Below are 19,814 nucleotides of genomic sequence, written 5' to 3' on the forward strand. Positions count from 1 at the left end.
AAACACCCTCCAGACTAGGAAGGGGCAACTGCACCTCCTCCAGGAAGTCCGCTGACACCAGGCGATCCTGCTGGCACCTTCCGACCATGGCCCTTTTCAGCTTCGTGGGGCTCCTCAGTGGGCTCTGTGAGAACCGCGAAGGAACCGCAGGTGGAGAGCGTGCGGGAAAGAGAAAAGCGCGTGGCAGAGGGGAGAGCGCGCGTCGCTCTCTCCTCAGGACCCGGCTGTGGCGCCCCCTGCAGGACGCCTGGAGCACCTGCGCCGCGGACACCTGCTGGTCTCCGCCCGCGTCGTTCCTTCCGGATCCCGTAACAAAGTGGGCCTGGGAACGCTTGGTTTGAAGCGAGGCCAAGCTGCGTCTGTTTACCACCTGCACCTGACTAACTGGCCGCCCCGTGAGCGCTGAGTAAAGGAGCCCAAGCCCCGCGTCACGGGAAGGCCCCGCGCGCCTCCCCAGCCCCCCGGGCCAGCCCCCGGCCCGCCTCAGGGTCGGCGTCGCGCTCCCTCGCCTCACCGTTTCCTGCTCCGGTGAGTTTGCTCAGCCGCAATCACCGCCCCAGTCCTCATCGAAATCACATCGACTGCTGCTGTTTTGAGTGCTTTGAGGTAGACACTCGGCTAGGCACTGTGCATCCAATTTCTTTTCATCTTCTCAGTCGCCCTTCGGGAGGGCGTTTCAGCCGTGTGTTACCGACGACTGAGGCTTACAGAGAAGCAAGCGGCTCTCGTGGTTAGGCAGCGACAGGGTCAGGCTAGAGCCACAAGAGGGCGCTCCTCATTTTCTATGTTCTAGGGGGCCTCGCTTTTCCCGGGGGAACCCACATTGTATTTTGACTCCTGTAGAAACCCATGTAAACACCGTCTGTCTGTCTGTATTCATGTATACGCACGCATGTGTGCATGCATGCATGCATGTATATGTATGGGTGTGCATGTTTGTGTGTATGTGTGTTTATGTGCATGTATATTTGTATGTGAGTGTGTGCATGCATGTTTATGTGTGCACGTGTATGCATGTGTATGTATGTGTGTATTGGGTGTGCATGCACGTGCACGCATGGATGTATGTGTATGTGTGCATGTGTGTGTTGTGTGTTTATATGTACATATGTATCATATAACACTATTATATGTTTATATGTATGCATGTATGTACTGGAGGGACTGGGAAGCATCAGGAAGCGGGCTGCAGGTATTATGAGCACATTTCTGGAACTGGAAATTATGTTACATCTGTTGTGACAGGAGGCAGAATTTTTGAATTAGGCATTGTGTACGATTTGGGAAGTTGGTCATCAGTACCATATGGGGTGATACTGTAAAGCTACCAGAGGCCTTTGTGAGTTTTGGCTGCCAAGCCACATCATGTGTGCATGCCTGCAAGCTTACACACTTTTCTAGATCTTCCTGTCAGGTTAGTCCTGGGTTCTCTTGCGTTGGTAACATTCAGGGTTAAAGTCTGGAGCAGCTGCTTTCCTCTGCCTAAGGTAGTCTAATGACACCAGCCTTCCTTGCCGCCAACCCCCAACTCCACAATTTCCCCTTACTCTCAAGTCTTGGTCTGACTGATGGTTCGCCATGTCTAAGTAGCACTTACTCTTTTTATTTTTTTTAAAATTTTTTAAAAAAGATTTTATTTATTTATTTGAGAGAGAGAGACAGTGAGAGAGAGCATGAGCGAGGAGAAGGTCAGAGGGAGAAGCAGACTCCCCATGGAGCTGGGAGCCCGATGCGGGACTCGATCCCGGGACTCCAGGATCATGACCTGAGCCGAAGGCAGTCATCCAACCAACTGAGCCACCCAGGCGTCCTGCACTTGCTCTTTAAAAAAAAAAAATTTATATGTAAATATCTGTTTTGCACACCTTCCACTTTGATCAATGATAACACAAAGGAATATATAGATGTATACAATATGCCCTTAAAAATATTTCTTTTTGTTTTTAAAGATTTTATTTATTTTTTTGTCAGAGAGAGAGAGAGAGTAAGCACAGGCAGACAGAGAGGCAGAGGGAGAAGCAGGCTCCCTGCTGAGCAAGGAGCCCGATGTGGGACTCGATCCCAGGAACGCTGGGATCATGACCTGAGCTGAAGGCAGCCGCTCAACCAACTGAGCCACCCAGGTGTCCCTGCCCATAAAAATATTTCTTAATTCATTTTTTTATTGAAATATAGTTGACACACAATGTTACATTAGTGTCAGGTATTCAACATAGTGATCTGACAACTCTGTACCTTATGCAAGTGTAGCTACCATCTGTTTCATTAAATTACCATTATTAAAGTACCATTATTAAAATTATTAGACATTATCAAAATACCATTGATTATATTCTTTATGATACCTTTTTTCCCTGTGACTTAGTCATTATATAAGGGGAAACCTGTACCTCACACCCTCCCTTCCCCCCCTTTGCCTATCCCTCCCCCGCCATTCTTTTCTCTGGCAACCACCAGTTTGTTCTCTGAATTTATGGGTCTATTTCTGCCTTGTTTGTTCATTTGTTTTGTTTTTTAGGATCCACATGTAAGTGGAGTCATATGGTATTTTCTTGTCTCTGTTGGAGTTATTTCACTTAGCATAATACCCTCTAGGTCTAGAGGGAAATCCTTCCAGTGGGCAGATTTGTGAGCAGTACCCTTGTTTGTCCCTTCTGTATGGTGGCCTGAGGTAGTTTATGTGGACTCCTAGGCAGCAGTGAATAATCTGGTTAGGAGACTGGATGAACAGGTGTGGCAGCTCCAAGACCCAGGATTCTGGAGAAGCATATTATTGAACCACAAGAGTGAGCACAAAACATGTAGATCTTTATGTTGACCGTCAGTACCCAGTGGAAGAGTCACCCTGCAACCATGTACACGAAATGACTCATCTGGTAGATGTCTGTCAGCTTATGCCCTTGGTCACCCCAGTGCTCACACAGCGGGTCCATGGGTGGTGGAGCTGTAATAGCAGGGACAGAGGCTCTGCAGGGATTGCCTCTGACTGAAGCTGGTCCAGTTACTGTCACTGCTGAATATCCAGTGTGTTGGTGGCAGAGCCCAAAAATGAACTCTTAATATGGTACCACTTCTTAAGGAATCCGGCTAGATTTGCTGGCAAGTTGAGGCTATCAGGCAGGCCTTTTTTACGCTACGGGGTCCATCCTTTACGGAAGAGATCCCTCAGATACCTGTTTTCCTTTCTGTGCTCTGTTGGTTTCATCAAAGGTTTACAGAGTGTCTGCTTCTGACAAGGGATCCCATGTAACAGCTTTTCATACTAGGGGCCTCTTTTTTTACAGTGAAGGAGGTGTGATAGTCAGCGTTTGAGCCAGAATCACCTGGGCCTACCATATGCCGTATTGCATAGGAGCCAAACAGAAGGTTGGAATGGCCTCTGATGCCTTTTACCTCTCAGCTGGAATCAGCTGGCCGCAGATGTCAACTCTGACATTGAGATAGGGCCTCAAAGGCACCCAGGGACTCTGGATGCTTATGTTTTCATAGAGGCTAGAGGCCAGATGAGTAGGAACACAGTTTTGGGAGGGTATGTTTGTGGGACACTAGCTATCTAGGAGCAGGGGCAAGGGAAGAGCTGCAGAAGATGGTGGCAGACAACCAAACAAAACCCACAGATAGGTCTCTACATCAGCTGTCTGTGGTTCTGACCAATGCCTCTGAGGGAAGATGTGGGAGTCTGTACTTTAAAAACCCCTAGAGGTGAGCTGGGTACTCGTGCAGGCTTGGGAACCATGTAAAGGTGGAGAGAGGCTCAAACACGGAGCAGAAAGAGGCTGATGTAAGTCCTGGCTTTACTGCTTGCCCACGGTGACCTCCCTTCATAAAGAGGTTCCGGCTTACTCATATATACTCTTTTCTCATTTGTAAAATTGGGCTTTTGATATCAGATGGGATAGCAGTGTGTGAACCATTATTAAGTGAATTAATATATATAAGGCACATAAAGCGTTGTCTGAGAAGCACCAGAGTACTATGAAAACATCAGCTACTGGAGTGCCTGGGGGGCTCAGTTACTTAAGTGTCTGCCTTTGGCTCAGGTTATGATCCTCAGGGTCTTGGGATCAAGCCCCATGTTGGGCTCTCTGCTCAGTGGGGAGTCTGCTTCTTCCTCTCCCTGTGTGCTTTCTCTCTTAAATAAATAAAGTCTTTTAAAAAAATCAGCTATTTTTAATGTGCACAGAAGAAGGACTGAAGAGGGCCAAAGACAGACCTGAATTTTCCCTATCAGTGCTTCCAGAATCCAGCAGTGGGGCCAGGGCTCCCCTTCCTTTCTTTCTCTTCCCCCTACTTTTTATTTGGAAATAATTTCAAACTTACATGCCAACATAAAATAGTGCAAGTAGCACCCATATCCCCTTTACTCAGATTCACCTCTCAGGACACTTTGCTCCTGTTTGTCATTTGTGTTCTTGATCGTTCTTCTCTCTGTAAATATGTGGAGTATTTGTATGGACACATTTATATACATGTACACACATTTATATATGTATATACATGTGTATACACACGTGTATATACATATGCACATACATATATACGTGTATGTATAGGTATCATATATGCATGCATGTGTGCATTTTTCTGAATAGTTTATGGAAGTTACATGCATTATGGCCTTTAGCCCTAAATACTGCATTATACTCAATACTAAACTACAATACTAAATCTACCAAATACTGCAATAGGGGTAGTCTCTTGTCTCACAGTACAGTTATCAACCTCACAAAGTTTCACTGATACAGTATTTTACCTAATCTTCTGCTCATATTCCAGTTTTATTAGTTGATATAATGATGTCCTCCAGAGCACTGTCCCCTCTAGTATAGGCTCCAGTGTCATGCCAGGGATTACACGTAGTTGTCATGTCCCCTTAGCTTGCTTTAACCTGGAACATGTCCCTAGCCTTTGTTTGTCTTTTATAACATCGACCTTTCCCCCCCAGTTTTATTGAGATATAATTGGCATGGAACATGGTGTAAGTCTTAGAGGTACAAAGTGCCGATCTGTTACACCTATAGATTGTGAAATGATGACCACCCTAGCGTTGGCTAATACCTGCATTATGTCTATAATCACCATTTCATTTTGGGGAGAGAACATTTATGACCTAATCTCTTCACCACTTTTGAATATATGAAACAATATTATTAACTATAATCACTACGCTGTGCAGTAGATTCCCAGAACTTACTCATCTTCTAACCGGTGCAGAGGTGGAAAGCATATATTGAGGGTCGTCAAGCCCATGGGCAGGCATGTTAAGGTCAGGCTGGACCAGTTCCAGAGTGAGTATACAGTCACATCATTTTCCTTTGGGTCCTAAGAGACACCTCTGTTGTCCGCAGAGTATTAGGTTGTGGTTGTATATACAAGAGCATGTAAATTATGAGTATAATCTTGCTTCTCTCTGGGAAGGTAAACCATCATTTTAATTATTATTTATTTAGCCCAACTCTGAGGTCTCTGAACTGCTATTTCTTCCTGATAATAACTATAATAATAGTATAAAAAACCAGCAACAATAATGATAATTGCCTGTCTCCCTGGGGTACTGTGAAGATAAAATGAGATCATGAACTAAAAAATGCTTTGTAATCCAAAAAGAACCATCATTATACTGTGTGTGGCTCAATACCTATCATTAGCAATGTGTCTTTGGGTGGGCCACCCCCTTGTAAGTTGAAGAGAGAGTTTATGTGATATTTTTATTTTGGACAGAGTTTGTAGACACAGACTTAACATTTCCCCCCTCTTTTTTGGGGGGGGGGGACACAACTAACTTGTAATGAGAATCTGCCATAGGCCAGGTGCTTTCTATATACCATCTTACTATAATTAAAAATAAACTTTGTTATTACATAGAATCATTGTTCTTGCTCTTTTTTATCTGAAGTATTTAAGAGCAAGCTGCAGATATGAAACCTCAGCACCTCTAAATACTCCACTGAGTCTTTCCCCCAAATAGTAATTTCCTTAGTAACTACCCTACAGTCCAGTACTCCAAGTGAAAAAAAAAAAGAAAAGTCAAGAGGCGCCTGGGTGGCTCAGTGGGTTAAGCCGCTGCCTTCAGCTCAGGTCATGATCTCAGGGTCCTGGGATCGAGTCCCACATCGGGCTCTCTGTTCAAGGGGAGCCTGCTTCCCTTCCTCTCTCTCTCTGCCTGCCTTTCTGCCTACTTGTGATCTCTCTCTCTCTCTCTCTGTCAAATAAATAAATCTTAAAAGAAAAAAAAAAAAAGAAAAGAAAAGTCAACACTAATACATTTCCATCCAAGTTTTCCCAGCTGTCCCAACGATGTTATTTTTTCCCTTTCTGGTCTAGGATCGAGCCCAGGCTCACACGTATTTAGTTGTCATGGCTCTTTAGTCTCCTTCAGCCTGGAATGGTTCCTCAGTATTTCCTTGAGTTGCATGACCTAGAAAGATTTACAGAGTAGTGACCTTTCCATTCCAAAGGATGACCTTCAGTGTGGGTCTGGCTGCTGTGTTCCCATGAGCAGACTCGTGCCATATGTTCTCAGCAGGAATTACACGGACAGGATGCTGTGCTCTTGGGGCATCAGCCCAGTGAGCAGCTGATGGTCACTCTTCCTGTTAATATCTGATGGGATTTATCCCGACCACCTTGTCAAGTTGGTTTCTGCCAGATTTCTCCACCGATAAAGCCACCGTTTCCCCCCCATTGTGATTAGTAAATATTTTGTGGGAAGATATTCTGAAATTACATCAGTATCCTGTTACTCATTAAATCTCTACTCATCCGGGGGCGCCTGGGTGGCTCAGTGGGTTAAGCCACTGCCTTTGGCTCAGATCATGATCCCAGGGTCCTGGGATTGAGCCCCACATCGGGCTCTCTGCTCAGCGGGGAGCCTGCTTCCTCCTCTCTCTCTGCCTGCCTCTCTGTCTGCTTGTGATCTCTGTCTGTCAAATAAATAAATAAATAAAATCTTAAAAAAAACAATCTCTACTCATCCGCCTTAGCAACTACTAATAACTTACGCCATGGTTGCCAAATGGTGATTATCCATTTCCATCATTCCATTTCCACTTATTGGCATTTTACTGTAAGAAATAATTTTTTCTTCTTCCCCACTTATTTACCCATTTTTATCTTTAAGTTTTCATGAACTCTCATTTTATTCAGTAGGCTGTAAACCATCACTATCACTTATTTTGATGTTTCAAATATCCAAGTTTGGCTAATGGGACCCCTTCCAGCTGACTCCTTAGTCCTTTTGACATATCTTCATTAACCTACATGCACTTCCTTACTTTCTGACACAGCAGAATATTCCAGATTCGTCTTGGACTTGTACTCATTTATTTATTGATATCTTTAAGGTCTTATAGATTCTTACTTTATTCAATGGTTGTAACCCATCACTACCCCATTATTTATTTCATAGTAACTGCTCCTTTCACCTCTAATCTGTCTCCCTTCAGAGTCATCCTATACTTTCACCAGATCAATCTTCTAAAATCTTACCTTAGCCTACTGTCATTATCTTTTGAACAACTGGCAGCTTTGAAGAAGCAGAAAAAAAAATCGAAGTTTCCCACCTGGCATTCAAGACACCCCATACTCCATCCTCATCATCCCTGGTATCTAATTTCCCATGATCTTCCTCATTTGCTTCTCAGTGGGTGTCCTAAGCACCTCCCCTCCTCCTATTCTTTCTCCCACTCCTTCCCCCCTCCCTTCCTACCCTCCATATTTATCTAGAAGCTACAACGTGCCAGGTGTGGTACTGAGAATATGGAGTGAATGAAACAAAGTTCTTGTCGTTGTGTAGCTTATCATGGAGACAGAAAGTAATCATGGGAATACATATACATCAGGTGATAATAAATGTTGTGAGAACAAAGCAGGATACTGAGATAGAGTGGATTTTGTGTGAGGGAAGGTGTGTTTCTCTCTGCCCGTGTGTGTGCAGCCTGAGTGCAATTTTATGTAGAGCTCATCTAGTACTGACTTTGCTTGTGTCGTTTCTTCTGTTTCACATGCTATCTCCTGTTGACATTTGAGCTTGAATCTGAGGAAGTGAGATTCTTTTTCCCGTCTGCATGAAGTTTTCCCAAACACAGTGACCTTTCCTCTTCTGAGCAAATAAAACTTGGTAGAAAACATGAATCTGTATATTACAGGATGTTATATTAAATTGATAAAATTAGGCTCGGCAGTATAAATGGCACACGTTTTTGAGGTTAAGAGCTAATCTTGTCTGTATATTTGTTTTTCCCTCTTCTATCCTCTCTCTCTCTGTACCATTAGGAGATGCTTAATCAGTTTAAATTAAATATAAATAAAATAATCAGCGAAAATGGACTTAAAAGAGAGGAAGGATGGTGAGACTTTCAGGAGTTAATGGGTAGGTGACTGTAGCAGCCCTTTCCAGAATGCTGAGCTGTGATCACATCCAGTTCTAGCTTTTGTTGGTTTGAAGACTCGGAGTCTCTTCTACTAGGGTTTTATTTTCTAAATTTCAGAGATGGCAGATGATTGACTGAATGTTTCACATCAGATTTCAATGTCAGCTGCTCTTGGTGGTTATTTCTGATTGATTTTACTTCCTGGTAAATTCTTGCAACAGACCTCAGGAAAAAAAAATCACAATGTCAGAACTGTTGTTAGCCTAAAGCAAGCAAGTAAGCAAAATACAAGTCTGTAATCAATTAGGCCAAACTCCTCCACGTTATTGGAGTTTTCTATTTTTTCTTACCCTTAAATAAACAGTATCTGCCAAATTTAAAGTTTAGGCTAGATACTTTCTGCTCTGAATCCCTGAAGTGTTTCCCAGGTTGTTTCTGCTTTTCCAACGTGGCTTTTCAAGAGGGCTATGATGAATTGCACGGATAGTGCTGTAGGTGGCGCTGTGTACTCAGTGCTTGGTGGTCCTCGCGTCTCCAAGAGGTTCGTTTGGAGATGGCGTCTGGCATCTTTTTAGTTAAACTTGATCTATCCGCTCAGCTTCTGTCGAGCAAGTCTGAGAAACAGATTAGCCGATTTCTGACCCTAAACGGAAGGTCAGCCGTTATGTGCTCAAATGCAGCGTTCACCCCAGCCTGGATCAAGTCCCGCGCTGGGTTTTGGAATTACGCCCCCAGGCTATGAAAATGACCCTGAGGTGTTTCTTCGGAGCCTCTGCCTAGCAGCCTTTTCTGGGCTTTGTGCGTGGAAGCAGAGACTACAGCAGAGTCACATTCTAATCCTACGAGGACAGAGGAGTTGGGTTGGACCTAACTCATCAGCTTCTTTTGGAGCAGCAAGGCTGCTTGGTGATGGAGGAGGCAGAGCTCAATTTCTGAATCCAATATTGCCCTTGAAAGTGGGCACCTACTTGAATGAGGCCTTTGTTGCTCCTACCCTGCTCCCAAGTCTTGGAGCTTGTTGTTGTTGTTAAAAACCTTCGCGACCGAATATTCGGGAAACTCCCGTCTCAGACTTCGTTTGTGCTCTGTGATTGTGTGCCGCTCAGCACCAAGAACAGGGTGCCGAGCAGATCATTTGTCAGCCAAGCTGCGGGACCTCAAATTCCTTAATTAAGTTTGCAGGTTTCAGGTTTCAGAAAATGAATCCATGTCTTACTTTTATAGAATACGAACATGTAGAACTGAGAGAATTGGAAAGCACCTTAGAACAGTGTGCTACACGACCTTCTATTATATTACAATTCTGATTCCCTAAACACATTGACTAAAGGCATGTCTAACTTGGAGTGTCCCTTATATTTTCTTGCATCAAAGGAATGAGATGTCACTTCCCGTCACATTTCTGTAATGAAGTTATTGAAGTTGAATTTGATTTTTTTTTCCTGTTTATTGTTTTCTGATGACCTCTCTTCTTACTTGTGACCAGTAGATGGCTCTGTGGTGTTCTCGGATTGACACACGTTTGTTTGGTGCAGCTAAATATATGAGGTTAATTCACTTCTGCCCTGGCCAGTGGGGAAATATTGGGCTGTGTGATTCAGCCCCACAGGTGACGAGAAGGGCGGTTGAAGGCTTCCTTGCCCCTTGCCCCCATCAGCATCTCTGCCCTTGGTATCTGGATTTTTTGAGGGCCTCTGTTTGTGTGTGTGTGTGTGTGGAGAGGGGTTGTCCCATGGAGTAGTCAGAGAATGAAGCCGTCAGATACTGAGTCTGGGCCATGTGGCTGGCAGTCCTTCTGGATGGTCAGGGGACAGTGTGCTGGCTACTGTCAATAACAGATCATCTCCAGATGGCAGAGGAAAGGCTGATTAGCACAGCTGCTCTGATTTTAGGCATAGAGTGCCTTCTTGAATAGAATGGAGTCTGGGTCATTGTGAGCATGAAGTCAGTTTCCATTTGGTTTTCTGGTGCTGGCGGTTATTGCCTGAAGGCAGGGGAACGTGGGGACACATCTCTGGATGTTGTCTGTCCTTCTGTCCACATATCTGTCCAAATGAAGGCCCTCTGTCAATTCCTCGCATCTCTCCCCTTTTATCACCCTTCCCTCCTCCTTCCCCATCACTCACCCTAGGGTTGTTTGTGCCCAATCACATGTTTTTCTAAATCTTTGTGTCTTACTTTTTGAGGTAGAGATTGCTAGTGCTCACTCACATCTGGCTTCTCTTTCCTTCTTGGGCACATGCGAAGACGAAGCTTTCCCGTCTCTTATCATCAGGTAGGACCGTGTGACTTGTTCTAGCCAAAAAAATATGAATGGAAATGATTCTTAAATGGTTCCATGTAGTATGGATCGAACTCTGTACTCACTGCCCCCCCCCATGCATATGTTGAAGTCTTAACACTCAGGATTTTAGAATGTGACTGTTTTTGGAGATGGGGCCTTTAAAAAGGTAATTTTGGTAAAATGAGATCATCTAATTCAGTGTGACTGCTTCCTATAAGAAGAGGACGAGGTCAGGGAAGTGCATGTAGAGAGGGAAGACCACAAGGAGAATGCAACAAGAAGGTGGCTGTTTGCAAGCCAAGCAGAGACGCCTCAGGAGAAGCCAAACTGGTGGACAACTTGGCTATGGACTTCCAGCCATCAGAACTGTGAAAAATAAATTTCTGTTGTTTTAGCCGCCCAGTCTGCAGTATTTTGTTATGGCAGCCTAAGTAGACTAATACACAGGCTGAAGAATTTTAAATTGAATTTTGAATTTTAAATTTTAAACTGAGCTCCCCATTTTCTCTCTTCTTTTGCTGTACTGACCTTTGTGTGTTCTAGATGATGTTGCTAGAGAGTGAGGAGGAAGGCCCAACTCAACCAAGTTGTCTTGTGCTAAAGCCGCTGATGTTTCTGGTTTGGATTTTGCTGTAGGATAGCCTGATATGAGTCCGGTGGACTGATTCAACCTGGACTTTGCCTTTTGAAAACAAAAAGCTAAGCATATGACCTTTTAGATCTACAGTTGCATGGGAGGAATCCTCCTTGAGGCAAGGGATGCGTCACGTTTGAATGCATGAATAGGGCTGGCTCACAGAGTAACTGGGAATTGGAGGTGAAAAGAATTGGTTAATAAATCAAAATATTCTACTGCAACAATTACACAGGCTCTCAGTGGATCTAAGAAGGTTCCTCTTAGTGTTCAAGCTGTGCCCCAAAGGTCGCAGAGATTTGCTAAGATGCTTCTGGTGGGTGACACAGACAAGGTGATCCTCTGGCTTTTCTCTCTTTAATTAGAGCAGCTCTACTTTTATCTGTTCAGAGTTCTGTGTTTTCATTTAAATGAAGAGTTTTATTGCTAAAAAAAGTTTTTAGAAAATCACTGCAGTAGTTCCAAACAGTCAAATACATACAGATTTTGTGAGTATGTACAGTCTTTGCAGGTTGAAGTTTTATTCAATTCAGGGAGAGCACTATATGGATGAGTTCAAGGTCATGGGGGCTCAGTTCTGCTCAGTTCCTTGACCAAAAAAAAAAATCTCTGACTCATGGAAATAGATCTGTGCAAAGTAGAAGATTTACTTATTGTGGGTCTTCGTATTATTTTATGTTTAAAAAAGTATTTATGGAAGACACCAATGGCATATAGTGGTTCAGTAGTGATACTAGAACCAAGGCCTGAACTCTGGCTTTCATATGCTGTCACTCCCCATCCTGCACTGACAGCAGATATTGCTAATTGATCACAGAACTAATTGCCACAGAGTTCAGATATGGTCCTGCCATTCTTCTCAACACAGTGCTCTGGGCAACCTCTTCCAGCTAACTGATGTTAGCACATTCAATGAGACCTCTTTTAGAATCTTTATGCATAATCAATAATGATTGGGATTCGTTATCTGTGTCTTTGAATGCTGGGATTTAGAGCTGTAGTAAAGTTGGTACCTTGGTGGTTAGTACATCTGGAAGCCCACAGTGGCCGTGCTGATTTAAATTTAAATTCGAAGTGTGTTCTATGTAAAGGTCCTGTTGAATCTGAGTATTTGAAAAGAGAATGGGTCAGGATTCTGGCTGATAACAAATAGCACACCCAAAGTGATTTACTGTAGAGAATTTACTGAAGGGACTATGACAGGGTTCAGGGCAGGATCAAGGAACCCTAAAAGGGATGGTGAAGCATCCAGGTACAGGTACAAGTGAAAATTCTCATCTTCTGGCTTGAATGCAAACAGAGGAACAGTGTTTGAGGATACTGGGGAGAACGGGAGACCAGGAAGAGGGATCTTCTATAGGAACTGGGCCTTAGGCTGAGGGACATAGCTAGGGGAGATGGAGCATAGAGGGACTGGGGGAGCAACATCCTGATCCTTCTTTCCTTCTGCCAGTTAATCTCTCAGTGCTTTTAGTGTCTGAGCCCTATTTACTGAACAGACCTTTCACTGAATTCTTCGCAGTTTAATGAGAAAGCCAGAGGTTAAGGAGCTCAGGTGATGCAGACCATAGAGGTCAGCTTCCAGGGTACAGAGAGTGGAGGAGAGATCTGGCGGGTGGGATGAAGAGTAATCAGCTTGGGGAAGAGGGACTTGATCTGACATGTTCATTGCCATATCTCCAACATGGGTGCTGGACACATAGTAAGTACTCAACATGCATCTGTTGAATGAATGAATAGATATCCTGCATACCAGACATGTGGCCTTTATACCAAAATGCCCATCTCAGAATTTAGGAATTATCGAGGCATTCTATGGAAGTGTCAGACATGGCCTTTATCCACTGGGAAGTTGACTTTTAGCATATGATTAAAACAATATGCTTAATTTGTTTCTGCTCACCTATAAAGAGTTGGTTGGATGATCCAAAGAGGTTATATACATTTCACAAAGAACTTCCACTTCCATTTCACTTACGTATTACTGTATAACAAATCACCTGGAAACTTTGTGACTTAAAGCAATTATTCCATTTTGCTTACAGTTTTTGGTGTCAGGAATTCCAGAAAGACTCAGCTGAGTGTTAGCTGGTTGGCTGGGGGCTGGGAGGATCCATTCCTGAGATGGCCTCTTCAGCTCCTATCTGGGGTCTTGGGGGTTCCTTGGCCTTTCTTTATCCACGTGGCTTCACCCTACAGGGCTCCTCCACATGTCTTGGGATTCTCAGAGTATGTTGATCTCAGGGGAGTAGCACTTTTTTACTGGTGGCCACAGGGCCAGCCCAGATTCAAGGTGCTGGGGACAGAGGCTCCACATCATGATGGGGGAGTAGCAAGTTCACACTGCAGAAGAGCAAGTGGAATGGAAAATGGAAAATGTTGCCAATTTTAGAAGATACAGTCTATTGTAACTCATTCATACAGCTCTCTATTCAGCTTGTTATTCCAGTTCTTTCTTAGGCCACCTTCTTGATTTTAGCTACAATTTTGTTAACCACATGAATGTATGCTGGACACTGTGCTAATTACTCCTATACAAAATCTCCATTTAAGTCTCACAATCAGCCATGAGTTATTTCCATTTCCCAGAGGAGGAAGATGAAGCCCGGGGAGAACAGTCATCTTGCTTCAGGTCCCTCAGGTAGTAACTCAAACTGGGTTGGTTTTAGAAAGGCTTTATGTATGATGCTTTCAAATACATATAATGCCACAAAATAGAGTTAAGTAGGTTAGAAAATCGTAGCTGAGAGAAAGGGAGGATGAAATGGGTGGGAGGTTAGTGTGCACAGGACCTACCCTCAGGTTCTGGGAACTTGCCTGGCATAGGCTACACATTTGGTATTAAGACTTGTAGTAGACAACACAATGAGAGAAAGGTGAGCATTTCATATGAGTGCGGGGGGCTGGTGTCACTATTCCTATTCTTGAAGCCAAGAAAATGAATACTTGGAAAATGATACTCTCATGGGCCCCCAACACAGCAATCCCCATTGTCTGTTTTCATGGGGCATTTTCTTTCAAAATGCCTCAACACAGATTCAAAAAAATATATATGCAGGGGAGCATTCGATGTCAGGAAGCAATGCCCTTGAGTAAAATCATGCCCTTGGCCACAACCCCCACCATTCAGAGAATGTTAGTCTTGGATAGAGTTATAGGAAGGGTTTCTCAAGTCTCCTTATTTTTTTTAAAAAAGATTTTTATTTATTTATTTGACAAAGGGGTGGGGAAGCAGGCTCCCCGCTGAGCAGAGAGCCTGACGTGGGGCTCGATTCCAGGACCCCGGGATCATGACCTGAGCCAAAGACAGACAGACCCTTAACTGACTGAGCCACGCAGGCACCCAAGAGAAAATATCTTAAAAAAAAAATAAAAGAAGCTTGACCTAAAATGGATAGATAATAAAGAGTAAAGGAAAGGAAAATTTAAATTAGCACAAATCAGGACAACAACAAAATTCTTAGCAATAATAACAAAGAAAAAGGTAAAAAAAACCTTGTAATAGACCCAGATTGTTTGCCTGATAGAGAAATATCTAACCACCACAAAAATAGTATCTACCCATTACAAGTTCCCATGGTAGGGCTGGGTCTCTGTGCTGGAGTATCTATCTCCTGTTGTCGTAGCAGGGACGTTTTTGGCAAGATGAAAAAGGCAAGTAGGTATGAGATGCCCTTGACTCTTTGCCCAGCAGGTTGCACTCTCTGCCTTTAACACTTTCTTTGAAGTAATGATAGGGCAGGTGCTCTGTAACTCAACCATCCGAGGGTGTGGTTGGGAACAAGTAGCTGTCCAAACTGTGCAAACATCTTGGGCCAAAACCATATGGGAAAGTAATTCCACAGGTGGGTGGGGTTGGAGAGAGATGAGGGTGGGTGGGAGGAGGAATTATGTTAGCTCAGACAGATGGCCATCAGGTACATCAAAAGGTGCTCAACATTACTCATCATCAGGGAAATGCAAATCAAAACCACAGTGAGGAAAAAAACCCACAGTGAGATACCATCTCACACCTGTTAGAATGGCTATTATTAAAAAGACAAAAAAACAACAAGTGTTGTTGAAGACGTGTAGAGAAGGGAACTATTGTGTACTTTGGTGGGAATTAGTGCAGCCAGGAAAAGAATCCTCAAATAATTAAAAATGGATATACCATATTATACATCAATTCTACTTTTGAGTATATGTCTGAAGGAAGCAAAATTACTATCTGGAAAGGATATATGTACCCCAATATTTATCATAGTATTATTTATATTTCCCAAGATATGGAAACAACCTAACTCTCCATTGATGGATTAATGGATAAAGAATCTATCTATCTATCTATCTATATCTATATCCATTATATATACATATATATAAATATATGAGTTCTTTCATACCATAAAAAAGAATGAAATCTTGCCATTTGGGAGAACATGGGTGGACCTTGAGGGCATTAGGCTAAGTGAAACAAGTCAGACAGAGAAAGACAAATACTGCATGAGCTCACTTTTACGTCAAATCTAAAATACGAAACTCAGAGAAACAGGGAGCAGATTGGTGGGTGAAATGAGTGAAGGTGGTCAAAAAGTACAAACTTCCAGTTATGAGGTAAATATATTCTGGGGATGTCATGTACAACATGGTGATTATAGTTAATAACATTGTATTGTACATTTGAAAGTTGTTAAGAGAATAGATCTTAAAAGTTCTAATCACAAGGAGAAAATTTGTAACTATGTGAGTTGATGTATATTTACTAAACTTATTGTGGTGATCCTTTTGTAATACATGCACATATCAAATCATCACGTCATGCATGTAAAACTAATACTATGTTAACTGTCAATTACATCTCATGGGAAATAATTTTTTATTTTTATTTTAATTTTTTTTAAAAAGGCCTTTAAAAAAAAAGATTTTATTTGTTTATCTGAGAGAAAGAGAGAGAGCATGAACAGGGTGAGGGACAGAGAGAGAAACAGACTTCCTGCTGAGCAGGGAGCCCAGTGTAGGGCTCAATCCCAGGACTCTAGGATCCTGACCTCAGCCAAAGGCAGATTAACCGATTGAGCCACCCAGGACTTCCTGGAAACAATTATTATTATTTTTTTTAAGTAGCTCTGTTGGGGTGCCTGGGTGGCTCAGTGGGTTAAGCCTCTGCCTTCAGCTCAGGTCATGATCCTGGGGTCCTGGGATCGAGCCCCACATTGGGCTCCCTGCTCAGTGGGGAGCCTGCTTCCCCCTCTCTCTCTGCCTGCCTCTCTGCCTACTTGTGATCTCTGTCTGTCAGATAAATAAATTAAAAAATCTTAAAAAAAAAAAAGAGTAGCTCTATTCAGTGAAATAGGAATTGAGATCATCTTCTGAACATGAGAGGGTGGGACCAAGAATGAGTAGGGTGAAAACAACCGAGTGCAGCTGAAGGGTGGAGACTAGCTCAGCAACTCAACACTTCACCCCTAGTCAGTGCCCAGGTATGGCCTGACTGCCTGACTTTGCATCATGTTAACAGCCTGGTGACATCACACTTCTATACTGATTCTTTTACACTGATGGGTCCTGCAGGTGTGTGAATAGGCAGGTGGGTAGAAGGCCAAAAGCAGTCAAATCCTGGGGTATCAGTAGAACCAGAGTGAAGCGCTTGACCTTGGGGACTAGCTAGACTAGGGGGTGCTGGCTGGGTGGATAATGGGATTGAAATGATCTGCATGAGGGAAGAGTAGGCTTAGTGAGAAAGGGGACTGGGGTCCTAGGGGAGAGGGAGCAGTCAGATGAAACTTTCAGAGCAACAGCACTTACTTTGAATTTGTCAAGGTAAAACAGGTTATGCTCACAGGTCATGCATGGAGGTGTTTGTTTGAAGGAAGTGGGGAAGACTACCGGGTATTTAAAGGCATGGATGCCGTCCACTTCTCGGAGGACGATGGAAGGAGATAATTAGCTACAAGGATGGAAACAAGGTTGGAAAGTCCCTGAGGCCAGGGAAGGGAAAGGAAGAAGGTAGAATAGCTGTTTTGAGAGGATAGGAATGGAGCTGGTGAAGTAGACCACAGAAGGAGGAGTACGTGGATCCTTCCTGCTGGGCTTGAGTTAGAGTGAGTGGGGGAAGTAGTGGTCTTCCTTGGAGACCATGGCAAAGGAGGAAAGTGTGTTTCAGTTAAAGAGATGAAGTGGAAAGGGAGAAGATGCAGAGGGTGAGTGGCAGACGGACTCAAAGAACCTGTCTTCTGATTTGAACATGGTGGGAGAGAAGTGAAGCCTTGATTCACTGAGGAGGGGGAGCCTGGAGTTGCATGGGGCTCCAAGAAATGTGAAAGAAAAATGTGTAGTTATTTGAGCCTAGGATAGGATTGTGGGTCCCTGGGGAAAAGAGGAAGGTCCTGCTAGGGTTACAGGGAGGAACAGAAATGTAGGAAATGTTGAGAGGGATTTGTTTATCTGCCTTCGTATGAAGGAGTGTAGTGTACCCCATTCCAAGGTTTCAGTACGGAGGATTCTGTATGGGAGGGTGGGCTACCAGTGGAGGCAGGGAGGTGGGCTACTTAGTATCCACTCCCAACTTTTGATGGATCAGAATATGGTTTCAACCAGGGATGAACAGTGAAACTTTAAGACTTAAGAGTAATCGGGAAAGGTGCTGATTTGAGACTCAGGGCTCCGAAGAGCTTATAACAGATAGTTGGATTGCTAAGACTGCTGCTAAAGTACCTTCGATTCCTCGCATTTTTAGACAATAGATATAAAATAGTCCTGCGTGCTTGAAAAAATTTTCTGGGACAATAGCTGTTGGCAACTCTTCCGTAGGTAATTATAACACAAATTCTCACACATCTGCTTAGTGGATGGCCTATCAGTGATGCTTGATGATGATGGTTTGTTTCTGGTTGGATGTGTTAAATGGTCAGCTATCAAAAATTTTATGTGTGAGACTGCTGGGAATAGTGAGATTGCAAGAGCTTTGCTGTAGTATCCCTCCACAGGAACATCCCTTCATCCGTGTGCCATCCAGCACTTGTTTTTGTGAGGAAGAAAAAAAATCTGGACCATCAATTTGAATACCAATTAAATGGTTTAAGAATGTCCTAGTAAATACATTGATCCTGGATAATCCGGCCCAACAAAAAAGCCTTTGGCTGACAGTGGCTGGCACAGAATTAGTTCTCAATAAATATTAGCTAGCTCTTATTGGTCCAGCCACACTGATGCCAACACTCGTTGAAAACGTTGTACAGGGCTCGGCTATGCACGCAGCTCATACATTCACTGTCAGAACGTTCCTTGCTATAAAATAAAAGGAATGTGGAAGACTTGGAAATATATTCTAAGTATTACCTATAAAGATTAAGAGAAAAATTGAATTATCAAGTGCTGAGTGGAATTATATTCAGTTGCCTGAGAAAACATAAAATATGCACCTGGGAGTTTGGTGACAAGAAAAGAGAGGATGTACAGAATTTAGAGAAATAGAAAGGGTTTCAAGATTGCCTATGCTAAGGGAGGGGGAATTCTAGTTTCTTTTCCTTTTAAATTTATTTTTTATTTATTTTCAGCATAGCAGTATTCATTATTTTTGCACCACACCCAGTGCTCCATGCAATCCCTGCCCTCTATAATACCCACCACCTTGTACCCCAACCTCCCATCCTCCACCCCTTCAAAACCCTCAGATTGTTTTTCAGAGTCCATAGTCTCTCATGGTTCACCTCCCCTTCCAATTTCCCCCAACTCCCTTCTCCTCTCTAACTCCCCATGTCCTCCATGCTATTTGTTATGCTCCACAAATAAGTGAAACTGTATGATAATTGACTCTCTCTGCTTGACTTATTTCGCTCAGCATAATCTCTTCCAGACCCGTCCATGTTGCTACAAAAGTTGGGTATGCATCCTTTCTGATGGAGGCATAATACTCCGTAGTGTATATGGACTACATCTTCCATACCCATTCGTCCGTTGAAGGGCATCTTGGTTCTTTCCACAGTTTGGCGACCGTGGACATTGCTGCTATGAGCATTGGGGTACAGATGGCCCTTCTTTTCACTACATCTGTATCTTTGGGGTAAATATCCAATAGTGCAATGGCAGGGTCATAGGGAAGTTCTGTTTTTAATTTCTTGAGGAATCTCCACACTGTTCTCCAAAGAGGCTGCACCAACTTGCATTCCCACCAACAGAGGAAGAGGGTTCCCCTTTCTCCACATCCCCTCCAACACATGTTGTTTCCTGTCTTATTAATTTTGGCCATTCTAACTGGTGTAAGGTGATATCTCAATATGGTTTTAATTTGAATCTCCCTGAGGGCTAGTGATGATGAACATTTTTTCATGTATCTGATAGCCATTTGTATGTCTTCATTGGAGAACTGTCTGTTCATATCTTCTGCCCATTTTTTGATATGATAATCTGTTTTGTGTGTGTTGAGTTTGAGGAGTTCTTTATAGATCCTGGATATCAACCTTTTGTCTGTACTGTCATTTGCAAATATCTTCTCCCATTCCGTGGGTTGCCTCTTTGTTTTCTTGACTGTTTCCTTTGCTGT

General features: G+C 43.3%; 1 long non-coding RNA gene across 1 annotated transcript in view; it reads left to right on the forward strand.

The window, feature by feature from the left end:
- The first annotated feature begins 287 nt into the window (after nucleotides 1-287).
- LOC106005642 overlaps nucleotides 288-19,814 on the forward strand; it is an 80,926-nt gene continuing 61,399 nt past the window's right edge. Inside the window, exon 1 of the long non-coding RNA XR_001179145.2 lies at nucleotides 288-528. This is a non-coding gene — a long non-coding RNA (uncharacterized LOC106005642). The remainder of the gene's footprint in view (nucleotides 529-19,814) is intronic.

This window comes from Mustela putorius, unplaced genomic scaffold, assembly GCF_011764305.1.
Source record: "Mustela putorius furo isolate JIRA1106 unplaced genomic scaffold, ASM1176430v1.1 tig00003898_pilon_pilon_pilon, whole genome shotgun sequence".
In the NCBI taxonomy this organism is placed as follows: Eukaryota; Metazoa; Chordata; class Mammalia; order Carnivora; family Mustelidae; genus Mustela; species Mustela putorius.